The 25,479-nt window shown below is 42.3% G+C and overlaps 1 protein-coding gene across 5 annotated transcripts in view; it reads right to left on the bottom strand.

Annotated features, from left to right (window-relative positions):
* Positions 1-25,479, bottom strand: part of RREB1 (ras responsive element binding protein 1) — a 178,234-nt gene that overhangs the window by 107,642 nt on the left and 45,113 nt on the right. The gene's annotated exons all lie outside the window — the stretch shown is intronic.

The raw sequence follows: 25,479 nt of genomic DNA, 5'->3' as shown, positions 1-25,479 counted from the left end.
GGGATGAAAGCGTCAAGGTCTTCTTGGAAGACACGCCGGCGCTGCCCACTCCCAGGAAGAGCCTCGGCTCCGCCCCCGCTGGCGTACCGGCCAATCGGCCCCCACCACTCTGACTGACAGCCTCACTGCCCGCTCAGGGTCCGCCCATCGCCGCCCCGAGGTGGGGCGAACAGCCAAGAGAGCCCCGGCTGGAGCAGCACCCTCGCCAACCTCGGCAGGGCTGGCTGTCGTCCGCCCACCTCCCACTCCTTGCACTTTGGAACTGCATCGGCGAGTCCCCCGGGACCAGGGCTGACGCGCTTTCAGCTGTGCGAACACATCTGCTTAGACATCGTCCCCTGTGCACAAAGGCTCGAGGGCAAGGCCGGTGGCCCAGGCCGCCTTCTGCCCCACGGTCTTCGCCGGGCCTCTCCCAGGGTCCGGCCAGCTGCCCCCTACCCCCGCACCCTCTCAGCCGTTACCACGCCTTGCTGACGGGCAGCCCAGAACCGAAATCCTGCCCGAGAGCCTTAATTCAGGGATTCCAGGAATGAGACGGGACCCTACGCACAACTCGTGTTTTCTCTTCCTAGCTTCACCCTTCAAAGTTGTCTGCGAAATTCGCCAGGGCAGATGCACAACTGACCAGAAAGCTACGGAGCAAAAAGCGAAGCCCAGTGGCAAACTTTATTTGGATGCTTCCATACACACTGCACTGAAGGCACAAGGAAGATAATTTTTACTGTCAGTAATCTTTAAAGACTTGCATGCCCTTTTAATTAAAGAGCGTAAATCACATTCCTATTATGGAAAAGGACGCAGAGAGGCGAAAGTTTTAGAATATTACATGATTTCCGAAACAAGCATGTTTATTCTATATTTGGCAATATTTCATTCTAGCACTTGTTTTATGTGTTAACTCCGGAAATGAAATAGTTATCAGAGGGCAATCCCAAATAATCTTTGAGAAGGAAAAAAAGGAAATCCCTATCAAATTGAAAGATATCTTCGGAATTACTATAGTACTTCTTTACTGAGATCTTGAGAACCTTTCATCCTAGAAGACAGCCCTGAATACAACTGAGATTTTTTTTAAACGAAAGAAAAAACAATGTTTTAAAATCACTTGCCTTACCATTCAGAGGGAGCATCTGAAGAAATTTTGTTTTAACTTCGGTACATGGAAATGCCAGGCAAAAGTATTCTTGATAGGCTCACAAAAGTAAAGAGAATGTATGTAGTGTGAAACAATGTCTTTTCTCTAAATTCTAAATAATTTTTAAATATTCAACATCCATGTGACCTTGGACTCTCGTTTTCATCTGTCTCTTGCAGTACACTCTCTTTGCTAACCATTCAGCACACTGCAAGCCCTGATAAAATGGTTAATGTTTACTGAAACCTGCGCATGAACTGTACTAAACCTGATAGCAATGAAAAGGCAAAGTTCTGTTAACAGCATCCATGTACAATAAAAAAAAGGCAGGGGCAGGGACAAGAAGGGAGGAATCATTTTTTCTTTATAGTTTGAACCTAAAATTTCTTACTGATGAATAAGTTGTTCTACATTATCAACAATGCTTTTTAACTTATTTTGTTCTTTTTGAGCGATTTTCAACACAAGTATACTTCAACTATTTAACATTTCTCTAATTTTTTTAACAGAATTTAAAACTGAAACCAATCTCTTTACATCTCATGTTTTCTCTCCCTTTTTTGAAGGCCCAGCTACCTGATCAAATAACTGGTTTAAATTATATTCTTAAGCCGGTGGCCCAGAGTGGCTATTATAGATTACAGCTGAAGGACTATTTCATGCAAAAACTTAACATTTCAATGGTTACCATCTAAAATGTTTTCCTCCCCTTGACCTTTTAGTCTTTCAAATGTGGAAAGTTAATTTCAGTCAAAGCAGGTCTTTAATTCCAACACTTTTGATATTACATTCACTCTAAGTATATTTGAGTTAAATATCAGAAATTACTGATATTTTTAACTTAGTGATAATGTCTTTTTCTCCCATCTCCACAATGTCCCCCTTCCTCCGATTATTTCAGTTAAAATAATATTTCCACTTACACAAGCACCACACAGACACTGTAATACAGAACAGGATGCTCAGGTGTTTAAAGCCAACTTTCTCTCTTCCCCACCCCCACCTCCCCCCTCCCCTTGCTTAAAGGGCAGCAATAGAACCAGTCACCTTGGAAACAAACATCACCCAGTGTTTGCAGAACAAACAATGGTACCTTTTCAGCCAGTACCAGGCAGACAGGCCAAGGGGCAGCCGAGCAATTCTGGGCCATACAGGAGTGTTAACATATTGCATTCATTCAGTGCACGAAAAAGTAGTTCAGCACTGAAAATGAAGTGCTCTCAAACATGGGGACCTTTGGCTAGAAACCACAGACAAAGCAAGTAAGGTTTAAAGTCAAATAAGGCTACCTCGAGTCAGAAAAAAAATTTTTAATTGTTTTTAGAATTGCTTTACAGGCCTTATAGATACGACAAACTACACTTTTGTCACTGAAAACTACCTTCTCTAGCAACTAGGAAGAAGTTCCTTAAAAAAAGGCGTTTTGTTTAATTACTCCTACAAAACTGTGATGGCATTTTTTTAATATGCCACCACTGAGAAAATATGTATATTTGCTGAACACCTTACCTCCCTTGTGGATTTTTGGTATTGATAAATCACACTGGAAGCTAAAAATTAAATTCAATTTATAAAGATGACACCAAACAGATACATAAATTTATAAGGGCGCTGAAAAAAAAAATAACCAACTTTTTGACCTTGGATAATAACAATTATTAAGCTCCCATTTGTTGAAGCCTTAGAAAAGCTAATCGTTTTGGGTAGCTCAAGTTTTAGGGGAGATTCCTGTTACTGTTTTTAAAAAGCTCAACTGGAGTTAATAAAAAAATTTGCAAGTGTTTTTCAGATCCTTCAGAATGAAATTTTTAAATGTTAAATGTAAGTAACAGTTTCCTCCTTTTTCTGGGTGTGTGTTGAAGTTTTCCTTTTCATCAGTTAAGAGAGAAGTTTGGGCCCAACTGAAATATTTGAACAGGAGTGTGAAGTCAGTTCAATATGACAGTAACTGGCATTTTCTATCGCCTGCAGACTAAGGGACAAATGCCTAATTAACAAGGACCAACATGCAGCTTAAACTGGAAAAGTACCTTTGTGTTTTCTTTCTTTCCTTTTTTTCTTGAAGACTCAGGTCTTTAACATCCTTGAGCTAAAGTACACAGAGGGTGTCTAATACCATCTGATTGAGGTGTAAAAGTCTAACTAATGCTTTTTTTTTTTTTTTTTTTTTTTTTGCAGCAACAGTAAATCAGTTAACTTTATTTATCTTCCTGACTCGGCATAAGTGAGTCAGGAGGACGAATGAAAGGGAGCTGGATACTGGGTACCTTTGAAATGAAAAGGAACTCTGCAAATGATGACTGATAATCCTGAAAACTACTGCAAAATACTTTAAAGCACAACCGCTGGGCATACTACCAGGCCTCATACTCTTAAAACTGAAGCTGCAGCTCCAGGGCAGGGAGAGGAAGAGGAGGAGTCAGGCGGCTGAGAAGTGACTCTCATCTCCCATCCTTTCCTTCTGCATCAGAGAAAGAACAGAAAGAGAGCAGAGTGGGCGTCCAACGAAAGCAGAACTGGAGCCTACCACTCCTTTATCTGATAGTGCACTTTTCCAAGTAATTTTTTTAAGTAGACCAAACAAAAATTCCTACCTGGAGTAGTTAGAGCAAATGACTCCCACAGTTTGGCCAGACTAGTTTCAACTAATTGGTAAAACAACTGTTTTTAACATTTGGCTTTTTAATTTTACTGCTTTTTCAGTACCCTGAAATATGGACATGCATATCACACTCATATTAGCAAACCATAAAGTTATCAAATGCATTCACTTGAAGGTCAAAATCTGCAGACAAAATGCCAACAGCAGGACAACTTCTGAACCATAGCTTGGTGTGCACAGAAACAATGGCCAGTAACAGCAGTCAGCCCCTTCACCCTCTGCCCTGGATTCCAACTCCCTGTCCCCCCTCCCTGCACCCATTCCAGAAGCCACCTCCTTCCTTGGTGGCCCAGGGGGCTATAGAAAGGCATGCTTGAGGAAGGCACTTTCTCAATCCTTCCCTGCTCCTGCATCCTCCTCCCAGGCCTTCACAGGAAACTCAGGGACAGGTCTGAAAGTGAGGAGTCAGCGCTGGACTTTGGGGAAGCAACTCCCAGTGCCCAGCCACTCCCTTCCCCAGATCCAGAGCAGGGCTCGAGATCCAGGGTGATGACCCCAACGGCAAGCAGCTTCCTCCATCTTCTCAAAGAATATCTCAAAGGGGCAGAGTTGGGAAAGGAAGTGAAACAAGGAGGCCCAGGTGCTACAGTGGCTTTATCTTTTTCCCTCCTCAGTATTTCTATCCAGTTTCTGTTTCACTGACTCCTCCCATACAGGGTATATGAACTGATGTATGCATACCTTTCAAGTGAAATTCTGCAGGAAAACACAACAAGTTTGGTTAACAACATGCTTTTACAAGCCACCTGACAATAAAGCACTCTTGGAAGTGTCAGGGTTCAGGATTCAATCCATTCTGAATAAAGATATTTATCCTTCGTTTGTAGATTTAAATTTTAATGTCTTTAGATATTAGCACATATTACTTTGTGTGTGGACTATTATGCCTAAAAATCATCTTTTCTCCTGCTCAAAAAGTAAGAGAAAACTCTACTTGTGTATTCCTACGTTTATTATGTATTCATAATTCCCTCCTCAAATAACACCTTACAAAAAGCTCAGTTATTTGCTATTATTGCCTAGCCGCTGGGACCTAAAGCAATCAATCTACTGAAGGGGGAGAAAACCCAGGTGATTGAACACTTCTTCAGAATAAACTAAACTAAGACCCTTAAGACATAATTTGTAATTCATTTCTATTTTTAAAATGATAATTTATAACATCTATAAAAACCAAGGCAAGAGAAGGCATTGATGGAATTCTTGAAATTATGTTTGGAGAGTTTTCTTCCTTGGAAACCTTTGTGTCCCTCAGAAGTAACTGTCATCTTCAATGCCTACACAGGAGCCTCATGGTGGCTGACGCACCAGTCAGGAGTGGTACTGGTCCCGTTGTGCCGATGGCCACTGCCCTGTAACTGAGATCAGCTGACTCTAGTCACATACTACCTCTCTCACCAGGCCCACTTAATGAAGTACAGAATTCTTTCCACCTGCTTTGTAAGAATATAGTTTTATTATTTGCAGAAAATCCAAACTGCATGGTCTTTTTAGGATAGTAGCTTCCCAAACCATACTCATTCCCAGGCTCAGCTGATATGAGTACCCTGCTTACTGCACACCATGTTTTGCTAAGAAGCTACTGAAGATTCCCTGGAGCAATCTTAAAAGTGCTACAGAAGCCTGAAATAAAGATTACATTCAACATTCCTCACATAAACAGAAAACCTGCTCCCAACCCTGATTCTGCAGCTTCTCCTGCCAGCATTTTGGGGGCTAAGTCAAGGCAAAAACTTTGTGTCAGAGCCCAGTATCTTTATTAGAGGTATCGCTGTTAAATACCAATTACTAAGCCACTAATATCCACATTTTAAAACGAAGAAAACAGAATCCATTCTTCCACAGGAGAATGGAAACACAGTTTTTGAAGTAAATCACTCCACTGGCTGGTCTTTCAGCTGCTAACCTGCCTTAAAGAAGCTTTAGGGATGCTTAGAATTTCCTGAGTGTAAGGGTACTTCTTTATATAAAGGAACAATAGCTTCTAAACACAAAGACTGTTGTTTGTTTGTACTGATTAAAAAGAAAGTGCTGCCTGGGACATTATTATATCACCTCACAAGAATATCATAAAGGAAAGAGATTCTGCCAATCTTACAGATGAAAAAATTGAGGCACAAGGTGGCATATCTTTAAAGATGGGCTTGGCTTAGGACCTTAGTCTCCTAGCTAACAAATCCAGCCCTCTCTAATAGATGATATGAAATTAATTAAAAGGGCCAAGAAAGATGTCATGAGATATGTTGAAATGTTTCTGATTCAATTCACTTCACCAACAACATTCCTTCCTTTGAAATGACAAGGAGGATAAGGTGAGGTAGGCAGCCCTGGAAACTGTAGCAGTGAGCAGGGGGGAACAAAATGCATCTTCCTAACTTGCCATATGATGGCCTTCAGATCCTCCACCTACACAGTGGATCCCAGAGTTAGAGAATGTCACTTGTCCTTCAGAACTGATCTGCCATTTTCCTAATATTAAAACCTAGAGTTATCATATGCAACAAAATCTATCTTCCTCTAGGGCAGGGGCTTCCAGGGAGCTATATTTCAGTGGACCAGGGGTCCACTTATTAATATGCTTATCAAACCAAATATCTTCAAACCAACTGAATAATACACATGCACGTACTATTACTTTGGAAGTATATGAAGTAATTGATATAGCTAAACTCCACTAAAAGTGTTTTTTTAAGGGATTTTTGTAAGAGGTTCCCAACAATTTCTAGAAATATAACAAATTTTTTGTCCTGGAAAATTTTTTACATTAAAAGAGGTGCTTTTAAAGCAAAGATACCCCATTTAAAATTCAACCATAGCCTTGGCCAGTGTGGCTCAGTTGGTTGGAGCGTCATTGCATAACTGAAAGGTTATAGGTTCAACTCCTGGTCAGGGCACATGCCTAGGTCGTGGGGTTTGATCCCTGGTCTAGAGGGATTCCCAGTGCGGGTGTCGATCTCCGATCTGGGCGTGTACAGGAGGGAGCCCATTGATGCTTCTCCCTCACATTTTTCTCTCTCCATAAGCAAAGAAAAAAAATGTCCTCGGTTGAGAATAAAAAAAATAAACAAGCACAGGCAATTAACATATTAACATCATCCATAACATGCACAACGCAGTGTCCTGTAAGAGGGAAAACAGCTTCCTCCCAAGAGCATCTGACCTTTAGAAGGAACTTCTGAACTGCTCGACTTATTTTTTCACAGGTGACCCTACGTTGTTTGTAGTAGTAAGATAATAGAATATACGCTAATCAAAAAACTTTTTGCCAGTGCAGTCTTTACCTTTTTAGAATAAATCAGTTTATGATTAACTATGTATTTATATACTTACAATAAAAATTTTAATCCTTAGATTGGCTTCATTAACCTAGAAAATACCTTCCTCACCTTACACGGTAAATACCCAGGGAATGCATAATAATTTGAACAATAATAGCCTATGACCCCCCACCAACAAATTATGCCACATCAAAATAATGTGATTTTCATGTCAAAGAACATTTGAATACATAATACCACAAATTTTTGATAGATATAATTTAAAGGCACATGCAAACATGAACTTTTTATTACCTATAAATGTAATAAATCTCATTTCTATAATGAGTATATATGCATAGAAGGCCAACTAGAAAGAGATGTAAAGTAATCTTTGACTCATGAGAGTAAGTAATTTTACTTTTTCTTTTGTGCTTTATTGTATTTTTCTTCCTTTTTGTTCATTTAGAATTTTTTATGATGAAAATGAGTTATATATGTAATGAAATAAAAACCTAACAGGAAAAACAATTTTTATACTCAGGAACATCTCTTCTGGCTAGTGTTCCTCACTTGTACATTAAAGGGGTGTAAGAAGGTTAACAGGCCAGCGATCCCTGAGGCCCTCTGTGATTGCAAAGAGAAGATGCAAATATAGTTTAATCAAATCTTGCCAATCAACCAGGGTAGATTTAAACTAATTTTCACTACTTGCATTGCTTGATTGATAGTATACCAAAGACAGGAACATTAGATTGATAAAACATGTCTTTTAAAAGTTTCAGTGGCTGTAAATTTTTAGCTTGCTGATTTGTACAGTAACCCTGCTGAAAACGAAGGCATCTGCAGACCAGAGGCCTAAAACCCAACAAACGCAATGCCACTCATACAATGTTTATGCTGCGCCAGGTACTGGGTAAGTATTCATAGTGCTTTACATCATGCTCTGCAATCCCATGACCTAAATCTGATTGCTCTCTACATTTCCCATGTGTAAAAAAGATCAGTTTTTAAAAAAAGATCTGTGGTATGAAGAGTGAATGTTTTCAACTGCAATGTGTACCTGTGGGCAAGTCACCCAACAACTCGGTCTCAAAGCTTCCTCCTATAAAACAGGTATGATAATCCCTGCCTCATTCATTTGCTCCACAAACATCGGCTGTACCTCCAGGATATGCCAGGCACTGAGGTAGGTGCTTAGGGTCACAGGTGAACGTGACATGAAAAGGGACAAAAGGCTCTTGTGAAGCTTACATTCTAACCCTAGGAAACCAGACAATGTGTGCCTAAAACGTGGTGGGTGCTCAATGAATGCGAGCTCCCCCCCTCTCTCTCTTCCCGCTTTAGAAATGGGAACAGCATTAGAAAACAAGCCCAACAGAAGCCATGAGGTGTAAGAAAGCACCAAATTAGAAATTTTTGTTTAATAAACAAACACGAAAGAGCAAAGATCAAGAGCACGTGTACTGGAGTACACAGGCTGGGCTGAAATTCTGGCTCTTGTCCCTTATGGCTGGTGTGATCTCAGCCAAGCTATTTAAACTCTCAAAGCCTCAGCTTCCCCATGTGTAAAATGGAGATAACAACAACCTCATAAGATCAATGCAACAATTAAATGAAACAAAGTACAAAAACCAGGGGGTACGGTGCCTGCTGTATATTAAAGGCACCTGGTATGGTCAGGACATCTCCTGCAACCCCATCTTCCTTATCTGCAAAATGTGGACAATGACACCAACTCAGGAGGGCTGCTGTGAAGACTTCAGAGAATGCACAAAAAGTACTTCACATGAATGGCATATGATGATACATATGTGCTTCTTAAAAATAACTATTTAACATTAATGAACGGGGAAGGGGCAAGAATGGCACCCTTCCTCCCAGGCAGAGCTCCAAATGGAAAGAGCTGGGGAGGCCACCCAGAGTTAGGAGCCAGAGAAGAGCACTTTGCTCCTAGTATAGGTGCCGAGTGTGTCCAGAGCAGGATCAGATGCAGGAGGTTGTGGAATGACAGATTGACTGAATGTGAATCACCGGGGTGGCATCTGAAATGTGTGGATCACGTAGGCTGAGGCTCTAGGTCACCTCTCCTTTAGACCCTTCCAGCTTTACCAGAGGGTTGAAGGAGCAAAGGAAAGGGGTGAGAGGGGGTTTATACCCCACAGGTTTCTACAGGAAGGCACGCTGGCTGTGAAGGGTAAAAATGATTTGGGGTAGTGTCAGTAAAACTCAGCCATCCTGGCCTCCTGTTACCCTCAATTAGGGCAGGAGAGGGCACCCCTTCTCTCCTTTTGGGCTGTGGCAGATAATACCAGCTGATTTATCACCACCAGGAATGCCAAACACTAGAGACTTGAAAACCTGGTGGGGGGTGGGGGAGTCAGGCAGCGTTCGAGTCTCACCCAGAGCTGCAACACCTGGGCAAGGTGTTCATAGTGCTGCCTGCCAGGTCGCCACAGACCTCATGGCAGAACACATGAGTCAGGAGAGCTTTCCACCCTGCCTCCAGTAAACCAGTGTTATTCAAAGAGAAACCAATATGTCAATGTTATAAACGTGGTACAGTATTTAAGTAGACAAAGCCCCAAAGAGATAGAGCAGACCAAAGGGATCTTACCCAAACCTCCAATGTCAGCGCCCAAACTGAAAACAGGTCTCCTGTTGCCCTTCGTACCCGTCCTACCAGACCTTACCCTCTCGAAGAAGGCTCACCAGGAGTTGGTAGCTACAAAGTCAAATATTGAGCCGGAGTATGTGATTCAGCTTTTAAACAAGTCTATGGTTGTAAAGAAATAAAGCCTGACTGTGTGTATGCATCACTCCAGTGCCTTCAGGCAACTCGGAAATGCTGAGCACTGCTTGGTTCATCCAGTACTAGCAGCTGTGGGATGCTCACTCTCTGCCTCAGGCCAGAAATCAACAGCCAAGTGAGCCTCAACCCAAAGCACAGGCACAGCCATGCTCGCTTCCCAAGGATATCTGCAAAGCCTCCTCAGGCCAGCCAGTCAATGCTGTACTAAAAACCTTAGGACTCCCACTTACGGAAGAAAAGCTCCAATTCTGCCCCAGCACACCCTGTCCCAGGTAGCCCCCCAACCCTATCATCTTCTAGTACAGGGTCCTCAGCCCCAAATTACACCCAAAACTCCAACCCACCCTGTCCCTTCCCACTTGGACCTCATCCACGCGTTTGCTTTTTTCCACAAGTCTCAGCCTTCCCAGGGGTACCTGGCTTAGGGTCCAGACTGCACTCCCCAAAACAAGAACCAACCATGCTCAACATTGCCTAAAACTAGCATCCTAACACGCAGGAGTTGCTCAATTAGAGATATTTCAGACGCAGTTTGAGGCACTGAAATAATGCTGTGCTCAAATCCAGGCAAACTGTTAAAGAATCAAGACAAATGAACCAAGTCAAGGTTCAGAATTGTTGGGCTAGGACCTCTACAGGAACCCAGGTCTAATGAGATTTTGTATAACAAAAGAAAGTTCCTTAAGCCTAAGGAGATGGACCATAAAACTTCCTGGTAGTCTAACTCTAGCTGCAAGAAATGTGAACATCTCTAAGAGTGCTTCCTGTCTTTAAAAAAAGAATAATGCACCTTAACCATGGAATAGCACATGCAACCCTGGAGCACCAGCCCTGGGCATGAGGTAACTTCCTGCCCTCACCAGTATGCCCTGGCTGGTCACACAGGCAAAGGAACCGCTCAATAGCACTTTCACATGCCTCCCACCCCAATTTCCCTCCTGGGCCCCCAAAGTCCCGCTACAGCTTACCAGCATCCCACTTCCTCCTGCGTAATTCTAGTTCAAATGAGAGAACGTTAAAAAAACAAAACTAAACAACAACAAAAAAGAGGCTGCCAACAACAGTTCATTTTATTGTAACATACATAAATCAGTTTTTGATGAGAATTACCAACCTACTGAACCTACACGGGCCTGCCCAGTTTTCCACAGCCCTCTCAGCCAGGTCCCTCAGTCTGTGAGTACAGACTTTGAAATGCATCAAGCCACATACAAAAAAGTGAATGTGTCCTCCAGAGAAGATACAGGACTCTAAAAACCTAAGAGTAAAGGCAACACTATGGCTCTACAGCAATTAATAAACCACTAAGTGTCTTTGAGGCCTCCTATTTGACTCCCTTAACCCCCCCCCCTCCCCCGATTTTTTAGGCCTTGGGCAGCACACAGCACTCCCTTTCCTGGCTGAGCGAGACAGCTGGAATCCCAGCGGAGGCCTGGGAGCATGGGTAAGTGCAAATGCTACATGGGTGAGCATGGCCCAAACAGAGTCTATCCCCACCTGTGACTTTCAGCCCCTACATGGCCATTGAGAAGGCAAATAGCTACTAGCCCTCTGCCTGCTCCCACTCGAAGCCCATTTTCACTCCTTGCTGACAAAATGGTGCTTATAATGAATAAGCACTCCCCTTCCAACAACCCGCATCCACCCTCAATACAGGGAGGGGCAAAAGTAGGCATACAGTTATTTGTATGGAAAATAATACAATAGTTAATAAATAATAATATAAGAATAAACTCTGTGCTTTGTGTACTCAAAAGTGTAAACCTACTTTAGCCCCACCCTGTATTTTTGAGGGGGAAAAGGTCTCTTTTCTCTAACTAATTCTATTACCTTCAGTGAGCTTAAATAAATACCAATGATTAAAACACAACTAAATAAGTTTAAGTGTTGTTAACTGAATTCCTTTTGCTGAAAAGAAAGGTCCCATCTTTTTAATCACTTAACAACACTGCAGATGGCTGCCCACAGATCCTGCCTGGGCTGAAAAAATCTCTTGGGGGAAAAAGGGAGGTGGGGGGAGGTATTATTCTGCTAAATATGGCACCAAATTCTACATTCATTCTGCACTTCGCTGAACGTGTCTCCTCTACTGCCTCATTTTAATAAAGGTTTAGCAGTGTTCTCTGAGACAGAGCTGCTCACACCACACCTTGCTTCAGAGCATTTGATGGCCCATAACTGCCTACACAACAGAGCTGTCCGTTTTTCTGGTCCTCTCTCAAAAGCCCTCTCATCCGAACTCAGCAAAGCAACCCCAAACCTATTCTCTAGTCACACTCCTGCCCTACCCTGTCCTCAAATAAGCCTCATATTTTTGTGCCCCAGCACCTGTACTTACACTGTTCTTTTGCCTAGAAATTCATTTTCCCTTCTCCACATGCTTCTCCACTGGTCAGCCCATCCCATCTGAAGATATCACTTCCTCTTTCCCTGACCACTTCCCACTTCTAGGTCCTTTGCCTGTCGTGGTGTCTCTGCTGGTTTGAATGTCCTGGTGAATTTTAGGGCAGGGACCATGCTGTACTCACCCTTGTGCCCCTAGACCCTGGTACCTGGAGTGGTGTCAAGAGGTGGTTTCCAGAACAGGGAAGCTGATGGCAGTATTAAACAGATGAGAAAGCACAGAATACTAGTCTCCCAGTTCAGACTTCTTTTCACAACTCTTCTGCTGATACTAGCAAATTGCCATGAACAAAATAACAATGATAACAATAACAGTAGCAGTCAATGGAAGACAGTTCTGTCATAATTGAGCTTGTGGCACACAGGCTGAAATTTCCTATTTGTTACTAATTTCAAAATAATCCTTCCTCACAGACCCAGCAGAAACAGGAAATAAAGCATCAAGTGCTCCTATAATTTAAAGTCTGCCAGTTTTGTGACTTGATCAGGCACCCTCTCAAAAGGGGAGGAACAGTACACACTGGTAACCTCATCCCAAAAACGTCCTAACAAAGACTGGATGTCCTCCAGTGCACATGGCTCCTACTGCTTAAAAAGCAAAACAAAAACAAAAAAGCATCTCCTACAGGCTGTCTCCTCCATGTTTTATGATTAGGTTAAGAATTAGACCAATTCAGTTGCTGTACCTACTTCACCAGTACCACAGATCACTGGGCCTCTTCCCTCACCGGTCCTGACCCCCAATTTCAAGGCAAAATCTTGAATTTACATATTAAATAAAATGACAGTAACCCATTATAACATAAAACAACAAGGGGCCTGTTTTCAAGGCATTGGCCCTACAGAACGCAAAGCAACACTCAATCCCTCAAGTGCTTACAGCACTGACAATTTCCAGGCTCCTCAAAAGTGGCTGACGTACTAGTCCTACTTCAAAATACGGTTTAAGCACGTTTAGTGAAGTTAAAAGCGAGTGTTCACAAGAAAGAATTTGAGACAGGCACGTACCCACTGCCCACCACACACAGCATAAGTTGGCAAATCCAAGCCTATCTTCTCCCGCTGTGGGAGCATCTCCCACCATGTGAAAGACAACCTCCCTTCCATGGGAACCCCCTAAATGGGAACTTGGGGGCAACTTTACCCTTCAGCAGGATCTGTCCAGGGCCTCGCCCTACCTCTCCACAGGGTCTCTCCTACAGTGCTGGCCTGAGGCACTCTCAGAGAGCCACTTCCCCACTGGCTGACCTATAACACAGCACTTCTTCAAGTCCCTCTCCTCATCTTCCACTGAAGCGATCAATGGTCTAACTCACTCACTTTGTCAAATGTCAGACAGAATGACCTGATTCATAGTTAAGTTTTAATCGGCTATTTCAAGAAGCCAGTGGCCCCATCACATACTTGCTCTTGCCTACCTTTCCCTTAGATGTGCACTACAGAGCTCTGCACACAGCAGAGGTTCGGGGGATGCTGGTTTGGTGAATATGTCATGGCTTGCTCCAGAGGAGGCAGTTTGGCAGAGGCTACAAGCTCAGGCTCTGGGGTCAGGCTGCACTGCTTGACTCCTACTAGCTGGTATCTCTCTGGGTCTCAATTTCTTTATCTGAACAATGGGGATAATAACTGTACCTACATCACAAGATCAAAGGGTTATGAGGAATGAATAAGATGACCCATGTCAAGGATTTGGGACAACAGGAACTAGTACTCGCTCAATAAATGCTGTTCCTTCTACTCTCATGCTAAGAGCTTTCCACTGAAAAGACAAAAACTGGTGAAAATTCAAGTGGAATAATATAAGATGTTTGACTTATCAGATGGAGTCATACAGATTAAGTCCAGCAAGGGCAAAAGAGAAACTGAAAGACAACTTCTGGTTTATCTGACTTAAAGCAAATATAGGCAGCTCTGGTTGATGTGGCTCAGTGGATTGAGCACTGGACTCAGAACCTAAGGGTCACAGGTTCAATTCCCAGTCAGGGCACATGCCTGGGTTGCAGGGCCGGTCCCCAGTAGGGGGTGTGCAAGAGGCAACCACACACTGATGTTTCCTTCCCTCTCTTTCTGCCTCTCTTCCCCTCTCTCTAAAAATAAATAAATAAATCTTTTAAGAAACAAAAGCAAATACAGGCAAGCCTTGACTAATGATGTTTCCACCACAGGTGGTCTGTAACTCAAATGCAGTCTGTTGAACATATTTAAATGTACCTTAGGTAGATAGATCTGTTTGTAATATGAATAACCACATTATCAATTCTGTGGTTAAAGGCGGGATTTCTATGTCTCTGTGGAGATACAGTAGCAGCACTGGCTTCCATCAGATTTCCCAGACACAAGCAAGCCAGGGGTGCCCTTCTAAATTCCACTTAACGTAAGACTACAATGAAATAAAGCTACCAGGCCATTTTGATCATGTTCCCTAAATATAATCATTTGACCAGTGCTAGCCATACTACCTCCCCTATACACACACACTCCTCCCCTCTTTTTTCCTCACTATACCACAACATGGACACATGACCACACACCATTTACTCTCCAGTGGACTGACAAAGACACAAAGCAAGCTTCGCAAGACGTTTGCAATGATTATTCACGCACATCAACATTAAGAGCTGCTCAAAAAGAGACAAAAACAATGAAAATGAAAAAGGGGTAACCACACCCCCTCTCGTTCTCAGCACTTGGGCCACAACACGACTGCCCCCATGCATGCACCATATTCACCCACTCTAAGGCAGAGCGGCCACTTCCTGAGGAAACAGGAATCCTTCCAGCACATATCCCAACGCCGTAAGCGGACAGACAACCATGGCTTTGGGTTTACAATGAAGGGACGAATCACACACCCTAAAGAAGTATCACATGGCCTGGTCCGATTGATACCACTTTGAACTTCTCTGAGGAATGCTCACTAAAATTCCAAAGCAGATATTTCTTTATTAACTTGTTTCATTAACCTCTTCAAGCACTTTACATAAAATATACTCCACTTTCATCAGTTAATCTTAACACAGCAGACGGTCTATCAGAAGGCAGCCAGGTAGACAACATTCCCATACCCCAAAGGCTAGGAAACCTAACACCACAAACCCCTCAAAAAGCAACACCAAGGATGCAAGTACACAACTCTTTCAAGAAGAAGAAATCACCCACTAGACACAGTGCAGTGTCACCACTATCTAGCAGTTATGGATGAGTTCTCCGAAAATGAGATTACATACGATTGTCACTGACACCGATTCTGGGTATTCAACACAAGGCATTACCTTGTAAGCTGTATTTACAACAAACTTCTTCTTTTTTTTTTTTTTTTAAGATTTTATTTATTTATTTTTACAGAGGGAAGGGAGGGAGAAAGACAGAGAGAGAGAAACATCAATGTGCGGTTGCTGGGGGTCATGGCCCGCAACCCAGGCATGTACCCTGACTGGGAATTGAACCTGCAACACTTTGGTTCACAGCCCGAGCTCAATCCACTGAGCTACGCCAGCCAGGGCCTCAAACTTCTTATTAGACCTCTAAATCCACACTTCTGCTTAGGTCACAGAAGGGTGAAAAGACTGAGCCATAAATTTACACAATACCTTAAGATTAAAATTTTCAAAAAACATGTTTAAACCCAGTTTTAAAAACTTTTCATCCCAGCACCTCCTTACCGAGCTATTTACTTTAATTTAAAAAGTAGGAGGAGGGCAAGGTGTTTGTGAGGCTTTTCCCCTTATCAGTTAGTTTCATCAAATGCGGGGCCAGAATAGTGTGACCTGTTCTATGGGATTTACAGGGGTGGTGACACAGGAACACCCATGCTAAGCAAGAGTTGGAAGATCACCTTCTCCCCCATGTGGGCAAGAGACCAGGGCTCTCTGGACCCCAGTGAGACCTTCAGGTTACATCAGTCAGGACTGATGCCATGAAGGAAAAGCAGCTTTGGGGCATGCCAGCGCTCACCTGAGGTTTTGATGAGTCATTTGGATGACATCAGAGAAAAAGCATTACCCAAATCTGGGAGTGCTGCTATAGTCAAGGATGGTAACTCAGCTCAGACACAGGGGTGGCAGACACCCCTCAGAAGCAGGAGTGGGGTGTGGGGGAAAATAACTGAGTGGCCCTCACGGAGTTGCCCAGAGATGGTCTGAATGCACAAGGCAGCCTGCCTACACTCCAGCTTCTGGTTTTTACCCACTCAGCGGAAAACACATCACTTTCTATCTTGTTCCAGAAAGATTTCGTTTGCCTTGAAAAAAGAAAGTTAATTAAGGTGGTAAAAACCCAAGGCTGCCTGGGGTAGCAAGTCGGCCATCACCAGAGGTGTTCAAATACAGGCTACACAATTGCTCAGTGGGGACAGCCTCCATTCCTTGTGAAAGGGATTAAATCTCTTTCTTTGGCACCCACAGATCTAGTGTAAAGCCTGGTACACAGTAGACACACACCAAGTTTTGTTTACTGAGTGAACTCTGTTTTCACACAGATTACTGGTCAAGCAAAGTACTGATGTAGGTCTGCATTCAGAGCATCAGGTGACCACTGAGAAACTAAGAAATAAACTGGAAAATGAGGTCATGAGATGACACACCTGAGGAAAAGAAGCTCGAGCAATTCTGAGAGTCCTAACTTAGGGCTTCCTCCAAACCTCTTCCTCTCAGCCCCATGCTGCAGAGTGGAGCAGATAAAGCATCACTAAAACAAACAGCAACTTAAAGGCTCTTTAGATTTAATTGTATATCTCATCTGAAAATCATTCAGATGCTCAGGCTATCTACAAGAAATCATCCCTGTTCCTTTTGGCCTCAGGAAATCAAGAGGAAAAAGGGAGAAGCCGGGGGGCTGGGGGGCAGGGGCACTCATTTGCTTCCACAGGGAAAACCACGACTTTCCTTTTTCACATTTGTAAGTGCTTTTCCAGCTTCATCCAGGCCAGGCATGTAATTTTTAACCAATAGAAACAAATGCTGAAAAAAATTGAAAACATAAATATTCAACTATTTAAAGGGTAGGGAATGTACCTCCCTCATAATCTGTTTACTCCCACTTTCTGACCTCAAAGAAAGGCATACCATCATCCACATACTACAAAAGCCAGAAACCTGAAAATCACCTCTTTATTTCCCACCCTACCCATACCCACCCCGCCCAGCAATAAGTCCTTCCTTCCTATCACTTAAATCTCTGTATCAGTCCCCTTGGGGCTCCCACCTCTGTTACCACCATTCTGCAAGCTATCACTGGTTTTCAAAGTTTTGAAAAACCAGCCTACTCACCTAGTTTATTCTCCACATTCTCCACTCTGAGCAGGAGTAATCTTTTCACAAATCTCATCATACCATTCCTTAGCCTAACACCCTCTACAGCTTCCCGGAGTCAGAAAAAAATCCAAATAAAGGTGAGCCACAAGCAGTAGGCTCTAGTACCTCTCTACCTCACCACATGTCATTTACTCCTACTGTGTCTCCCCCTCCCCCTGTACATATATATACACACACACACCTCACCTGGGTGACCATACCTTCCTCTCCCACCTCAGGGCCTCCCCTTCACCATCTTTCAGACATTAACGTACATGCTACTTCTATGAGGTGCCTTCCTTGACCTGCCTCCCAGCATCCTCTGCTTCTCCTACAGACACAGAGGCCAAATTGCACTTCATGTTCTTGCCAAACTTAACTTTTAGCACTTAGCACAGATGTAAAAATGACTTAGTGGTTGCATGTGTCTCTTTCAACATCTATGAAGGAGGGAGCAACTGTCTCTTATACTTAAAATCCCTGGTATTCAGACATACAGTAGATATTCACCTATTTATTATATAAATAAAAGTTAATAACAATCTAGAAATGTTAACAAAACAAAACAAAAAACACTATGAGGTTGGCAAATTTGGGATTAGAAAACTGCCTATACTCCAAAAGGATATTGAATCTGATACTGAGTCCAAATAAATACAACATTTTAGAAAAAAAGGGGTTATGAAGCTTTACAAAGCTCTTGAACCACAAATGGTTCTCACAAATCTTATAAAATCAGAGACATAAGAGTTAAGCCTCCTTTAAATTATACTTGGCTTAAAATTTTAAGTAGGACAGTTTAATCCAATATAGGTTTAACTAAATAAGTTGTGGGACAGCTGTTTGATATGTCACTAAGCAGTTTCATGTAATTATCCCTCAAAACAACTAAAAGCCCAAAGTGCAAGAGAAAATGGCTTTTTAAATGTTTGTAATGCCTTGTTTGAAAAGGAAACTCATTCACATGGTTCAAAATGTAAAGGTATAAGAGTGTCCATAAGCAAAACGCTGCTCACCCCGTCTTCCTGGTTCCTCTCCTATTTCTGGAGATATTTGTACCACTTTTAAAAGAAAGGTAAGAAAAGATTTTGAGATGATTTTGTATGTTCATAAGTAGTTTTTCTCTTTTTTTTTTACAATTAAATCTTGGTATAAACAAAGCTCCCCTAAAACAGTGAAAATGATTCTGTCTATAAATATTGTGTATAATCAACCTCAGTCAAGTCTGTATATTGAGCATGCACATACACAAAGAAAACAAGACCCATATCCTATAGGTTTCTGGTTTGGTATTTTCTTTTCAATCCAAGGAGTAACAGAAAAAAAAAAAGAAAAGCTAAATTATACATGGACCAATACTCCTATTAACTTATACCACTAATGAAACAAAAATCTAAACAGAGAAAATGGGCCCACACATTGGAGCTCTAAAATGATTTTTGGTCTTTGATCTGTGTGCTCACCTCTCCTATTTAACATAAACTTCAAACCAAGAGCCAATCAAAAGTGGTTATAATTAGTAAGGGCCTGAGTATGACAGCCTTTAGTGTAATCTGGCGTTAACATAGATTTTTTTCTCTTAAATTTTGAGTACATTAAGCTGAGCAAACTTTTATTTTAAAATGTCTGTAATTCAAACTTCTTTCTCACTAGTATGTACTTAACACCAAATTTCTGCATGATGGATGTGCTAAAAACATTAGTTTCCTTCTCTTACTTTGTATTGATATTTAGGACTTAGCTTCCAAATTACATATGCTCTTCTCCAAAAATAACCTCCACCTCTTCAAAAACTCATTTTTGTATTACAAAACAACTCCAGTCAACACTCAGTATCAAATAAGAACCAACTACACAATACTTGTGCTAGGTACAAAAGATGGAGAAAATAGCACAAGTCTCTTCCCTAGTCTGGCAGGTGGGGGACATGTCAACAGGTAAATTACCACTGACAGGCTAGGCAGCCGGGGATAAGGGTTATTTTGGGTGGAGGACCTCATTCTCCCTAGAGGTTCTGTTCGAGATTCCTCTTGAAAGACTTAAGGAATGTCATTTGCTAGAAGTGGATAGGGATAAAACAGAATGACCAATCCATGCAAAAGCAGAAGTAGTGAGAAAGTATTCAGTGTGGCAATGGTGTAGAAGACAGAGTGGCAAGAGCTGAAACTAGAAAGACAGTTTGGAAGCTGATGATAAAGTTCCTTGTGTGCCAAGTTGAGGAGTTTGGATTTCTTCCTGTAGACGACAGGGAGCCAAGCGATGTTTTTCAGCAGGCAAACACCATGTGCAGCTTTAGTTTTTGAAGGGAGCAGAGAGTGAACTGGAATAAGGACACACTGGTGGCAAGAAATTAACTGAGGAGGCATTTGCAGCATGATAAGGGCCTTAGGTCAGGAGCAGGGGGACAGTCAGTTTCAGAGTGAGACTGAAGTTTCAGGGAGGATCAGCTAACTGACCGTGGGGGCTGAGGGCTGAAAGAGACAGGAGTCAAGGACAGCAACATGCTTTCTGGCCTGCAAGACTGGGTGGATGGTGAATTTCAGATCACATTGTAGAAGTGAGGAAAATGCCTTTTATATTACAAGTTACCTCTGAGGTACCTACAGGTGACCTGGGTGACAGAGGGTTCCAGGTTGGGAAGAGCTGTAAATGGAGACAGAGAGCAGTGAGTCGCCAGTTTATACGCTGGAGGTAAAGGCAAAAAAGCACCAAAACCTCTGGCTAGGGGAGGTGATGAGGGGGTTTAGGTGGCCTCAGAGCAGGTCACTGAGTACCATCAGCACCAATGGAAGTGAACTGGATGCTGACAGTCATGTCCACTGGTTTAGGATATTAAAAAAAAAACGCTACCTTTCAGAGTTGCACATTTCTAAGTGGGAGTCCAGGTCATTTTGGGGGCAACTATCACCTCCCAACCAGGCAGACCTCCCTCTTCTGGATTCTGTCACTTTTCCTACCTCTTTCTCCATATCAGAGCCTCATCCATGCCTCCTACTTGCGTGACAGGCCCAGGGTGGGGGTGGGGGGAGGGTACCCAGGACTAGAGGCACCTGTGGCTAAAAGATCACTCCTGTCACTATCTGAAGCATTTTTGATTTGAGGAATTCAGTGTTATATTTGTACACCACATTTTTTTCTTTAAATCAAGGTCCAGGAGTCCCAAGAACATGAAAATAACCACAGTCTCTTCCCCGTGTTCCTCCCCATTCCTTCCAGCCCTGGCAGCAGGTCTGCCATTCACTCTCTCAAAGAGAAAACGTATGCACAGAAAACCAGACTCCAAAACACTGCCCCATAAAAAGGGCGGATAGTTATGTAAGAATTTTGCGAAAACTTGAGAAGGCGAAATAAGGGAGACTAGGAGTGCAGAAGCATTAGCTGTCAAGCGAGTAAGGGCTAGTTCCAACACTTTAAAAAAGGGCGGGGGCAGGGAGGGAGACTGTGGTGGTATACTTTGTGTAAGCTACAACGGGAAGGAAGACTGGGAGGGAGGACTCGTGGATGACAGCACGGAGCAAGTTTCCTAAATGACTGAAGAAGCGACTTGGAAAGCTGAGCCAACTACCAGAACAGCTTCCCTGTGCCAATGAATCTGGTTTGCTTTAGAAGCAGATGAGTTCTAGAACTTTTATTTACTAAGAGGTTTTAAAATACATTTGATGCCACTTAGTGTTTTCCCCAACCCCAAATTTTCTGTGAAACCTCGAACTTGCCAACCATGGTAACTTACAGGCATGTAATAAGACCTTACTTGCTTTATGACATTTCAGATGTCCAAATACATCACAAGTAATGCTGTGAGTACACCCAGGCTACCTGCACATAAGACACAGGCTACAGCTACAGCACCTTTAAAGCATGCTTTCTTGTCTTCCACTGACATTTGGGACTGGGTAATCCTTTGCTGTGGGGCCATCACTGTGGACTGCATCTCTGGCCTCTTCCCACTAAAGGCCAGGAGCACCCCTCCCCCAGCAAAGCAATCAAAAATGTCTCCAGACATTGCCAAATGCCCCCTGGAGGCAAAACGGACAAGCTGAGAACCACCTCTTTAAAGGCAGAGTCCAAAGCTTACAATCTACCTCTTCCTTATCCAGTCCTTATCCACTAAGAATATTTTGCCAGTTCTGTTTGTCTCTTGGCACTCAAAGCAAAAAGAAAGTGCTTCCTTCCCTCATTTGAACATAAACTCCTAAGCAAATTCTGCCTAAAGTAATGGCGTTGTACACAATTCTGGAAAGGAAATCCAGAGTGGACACCCACAAAGCTTCCTGAGCTCAAAATATGCTACTTTCTTCCATATATAGATTTTGACTTTCTGGAACTTTTATTCTATCCCTACAACAACCCCACGGTGTAGAAAAGCTGCTGAAAAAATGTGTATAATGGTATTCATTAACCGAAGTGCTGCCAAAGGCTAAAAAGTTTCTTTTTTAATTGGCTTACATCTTCAGATTCAACCACAGAATTATTTTTAAAAGGACCTGGTCCCATTTTAAACATATACACACATACATACACACACAGATAAAGAGGTATTTTGTATGTTTTTATTGCTCAGTCTTCTGAGGCCAAGAAGACTTTAAAAAGCAGGTGTGGTAGACCCTGATTGGATGGCTCAGTTGGTTAGAGCACCATCATGGTACATCCAGGCTGCAGTGCTATCTCCAGGCAGGGCACATGCAAGAATCTGTCAGTGAATGCCTAACTAAGTGAAACAACAAACTGATGTTTCTTTCTCTCATTCTCTTCCTTCCTCTCTCTCTCTCTCTAAAAATCAATAAAATTTACAAAAGAAAAAAGCAAGCATTGTACAGAGTGACGCTGGGGTTAGGAATTCTGGATCCTAGGTTTGATTTATGACCAACCATTTGGTGGAAATATGCACAGCCGTAAAATGGGTTAATATACCCAACCCAACCCTCACTATGTTGCTCTGAGGATAAAACTGGAATCTTATTAAAAGGTCTTCTTCACTTTGTCCAAGGTACACCCTAATGAAAAAGGAAATTTTCTAAGTAATTAAACCACTAAAAGTCTCCAAACATTCGCATTAACGATCCTGCCCCACAGTCTCTGAAAAGGTGGGGGGGGGGGGGGGGAGAGATGAGATACCAAGCAGGCCAGGGGAAAAACAAATAGAGCCATTTAAAAGCTTTATCTAATTACCCCCACTGAGACTTTTTCTCTGCAGTCTGGCTGGCTCACAAAGAATGTGGGGGTTTTCATTGGGCTTTCTCCACTCTATCAGGACCACCCGCCCTCATGGAGTCTGAAAGGCCTCAGGTGAATCCTGCAGGAGCAGTTAGTGCCGGGTCCTGGGGATTTTACAGAGGCTTTCAAATTCTCTTAGCATTACTTGCTTGAATCATACTGAACAAACAGTCTCCACCCTCTCCTACTCCTTTTGTCTGGAGCACCTATTCACTGGCAGCCACCTCTACTGATGGCTGACTGGCTCACCTGTATCCTGAAGTACCATCAGAAACAAGATGCACCAGTAACTGGAAGAAGCAGCTCCCTGTGCCCTTCTCCCGGTCCTCCCCTCCTTTCTACTGCACCCCATCTCCACCAGCAGTTAATGCCCAGGGAAGGCAAACCGAGAACAGACCAGCACAGTTGATGACACTGTCCCACAGGACAGCTAATACAAAAGGGAAAAGTCCATCACCCTCACTCCCCATCTTTCTCATTCTTCTACCCCAGTCGTAATGCAAACACAGCAGATGGTGTTCCTCTCTGTATTCTGCCTCCTATGGGAGTGGGGGGCATTAAAAATAAGTGATGCATTTCAGAAAGCAAGCCACATGCTTCCCCCTGGGTTTCATATGGTCCACCTTTTACCTCTAGTTTATGGGGAGGCCTCCCAAGATGTGGAAACCAGCATGTGACCCCTGCGTTTTGAAGAGGGCCATGGCTATTTCTACCCAAAAATCGTTTCCTAAGTCAGAGAGAAAAAACTCACATACCCCGCCCCCTCAAAGGAAGCCATCCAATTTCTTAATTATATTTGGATATAAAAAATATTACCCAATTCGCCCATTCAGTAGGTCATATGTACACAAGTAACCTTGAGGCAGGGAAACTTTTGACTTATAGAAGACTTGCCTTTCAAAAAGAGATGATTACCACCCAAGGATTCAGTGAGTTCAACCATCTTATCTCACTGAAAAAACTCAAGATCCTTTAACATACTTCTGGTAGAAATATAATGTAAATCACAATTTTTCCCCTAACATTTGGTCATTCCTTCCAAAGATATTCTGAACCTAATGTAATTATTTTTAAAAGGTATTAAGAACTGAACTGAATAAACAGAGATGGAGAAGTGGAGTGAAAAGGAGGAGAAGTCCTTTCAAAAACTAAGGGAGTGATAATCTCAGCAAAGAGGGAAGAAAACTGTCCTGTTATCAGGAGAGACTACATTGCATACTTTCTATTGATACTATGTTGCATTTCTATCTTTTAAATGCAAATCTGTTTAACAAGGAGTGAAGTAAGACACTTCACTTTATGGGTTAGGCAGATTTTCCAAAACAACTAAAAATTCTGTTATTAATAAATGAAGTACGGTGATGTTACTCACAGGTACCCTCTGGAAGGGAAGGTTTAACCGGAACACAACAGGTAAGGGACAAGAAGTCTGCCCAGACGAGCTGCCATCTGACACCAGAGTTGGTCAGACAGCATGAACTTCAATTAAAAGACACTTACAAAAGAGATTATTTAAATATGATAATAAAAACAAAACAAACTTAACACCCTACTTTCCTGGATCAAAGGACACAGAGGACTCAGAAATTAATTAAATCTAGTAAATAATGCAAAATGGGAAAGAACTCCCTTTCAAAAATGCTTCGGTTAATTTTAGCATCCTTCTATTTAGCTGCTTAGCAACCCTTATCCTATGACCTTCTGAGCATCACCTACTTTTCAGAAGAATAATGAATAGACACATCAAAAGGATTCACTTCTGACTGTTTCTAGTAAACACATTTAACCAATTTTGTAGAAATTAAATTTAATTATGACATATAAAACCCTAAAAGAGTAGGATTTTTTAAACTGTATAAATCAGAAAATATCCTTTGCTGAAGGTAATAAATGATGTTGACAACTGAGCATAAGATAGCAAGCAAAGATTTCCAAACTGGCCTAGGAAGTTAACCAACACAGCAATTCAAAAACTGTACATAAAAATGAAAGCTACATAATGAAAGCAACTAGCTACTGTAACTAATAAACAGCTGCTGATCAGGTGCAGAATTAACAAGGTTAGCTTTATTCTCAATATTCTGTGTCTGTCTTGGATGCAAATAAGACCTCAGGGGTCAGCCTGAAGAAATCTAAAATAAAAGACCCTCGAGTCAAAAGGTCACCTGTTGGATGATGTGAGCAATGTGGAATGGATGCACCACCTGTGCCAGCTGAGTCAGACCCACATTCCCCATCAGTAACAAACCCTTATCTGCCCATAGGGCTTAGATTCTGCTTTTCTGATGAGAAATAAGTAGCATCTACAAAAACCCAGAGATTCATGTGCCATATAACAGTAAGCAGCAGCAGCAGCAGCATTTAAGAGTATCACATAACCAGCAAATCCTCTTTAAAAACAACATCCTAAAATGCAACCAGCTTAGCAGTATTTTTCAGAATGATAAAACAATGCAAATTCATTAACAACCTAAAATGGAAGCACAAGCTAAACAAGTAACTAAATCAAAGGGTTCTCCCATTCTTTTGTAAAAATGGGGTCGGAGGGAAGGTATTTTTTCACACATTTAAAACTTGATAAAAGCCATTCAAATGTTTAATTCATCAGTGTAACCAAAGCTCAAAACACATCAAAGCAGGATCCATCAGCCGGTACCCAGAAGCCTCCCTCCAAAGAGCAGCAATAAAAAACAAAAACAAAAACA

This window comes from Phyllostomus discolor, chromosome 5 (assembly GCF_004126475.2).
Source record: "Phyllostomus discolor isolate MPI-MPIP mPhyDis1 chromosome 5, mPhyDis1.pri.v3, whole genome shotgun sequence".
Classification (NCBI taxonomy): Eukaryota; Metazoa; Chordata; class Mammalia; order Chiroptera; family Phyllostomidae; genus Phyllostomus; species Phyllostomus discolor.
The sequence above is the reverse complement of the archived record's forward strand: the minus strand, read 5'-3'. Positions and strand labels throughout refer to the sequence as shown.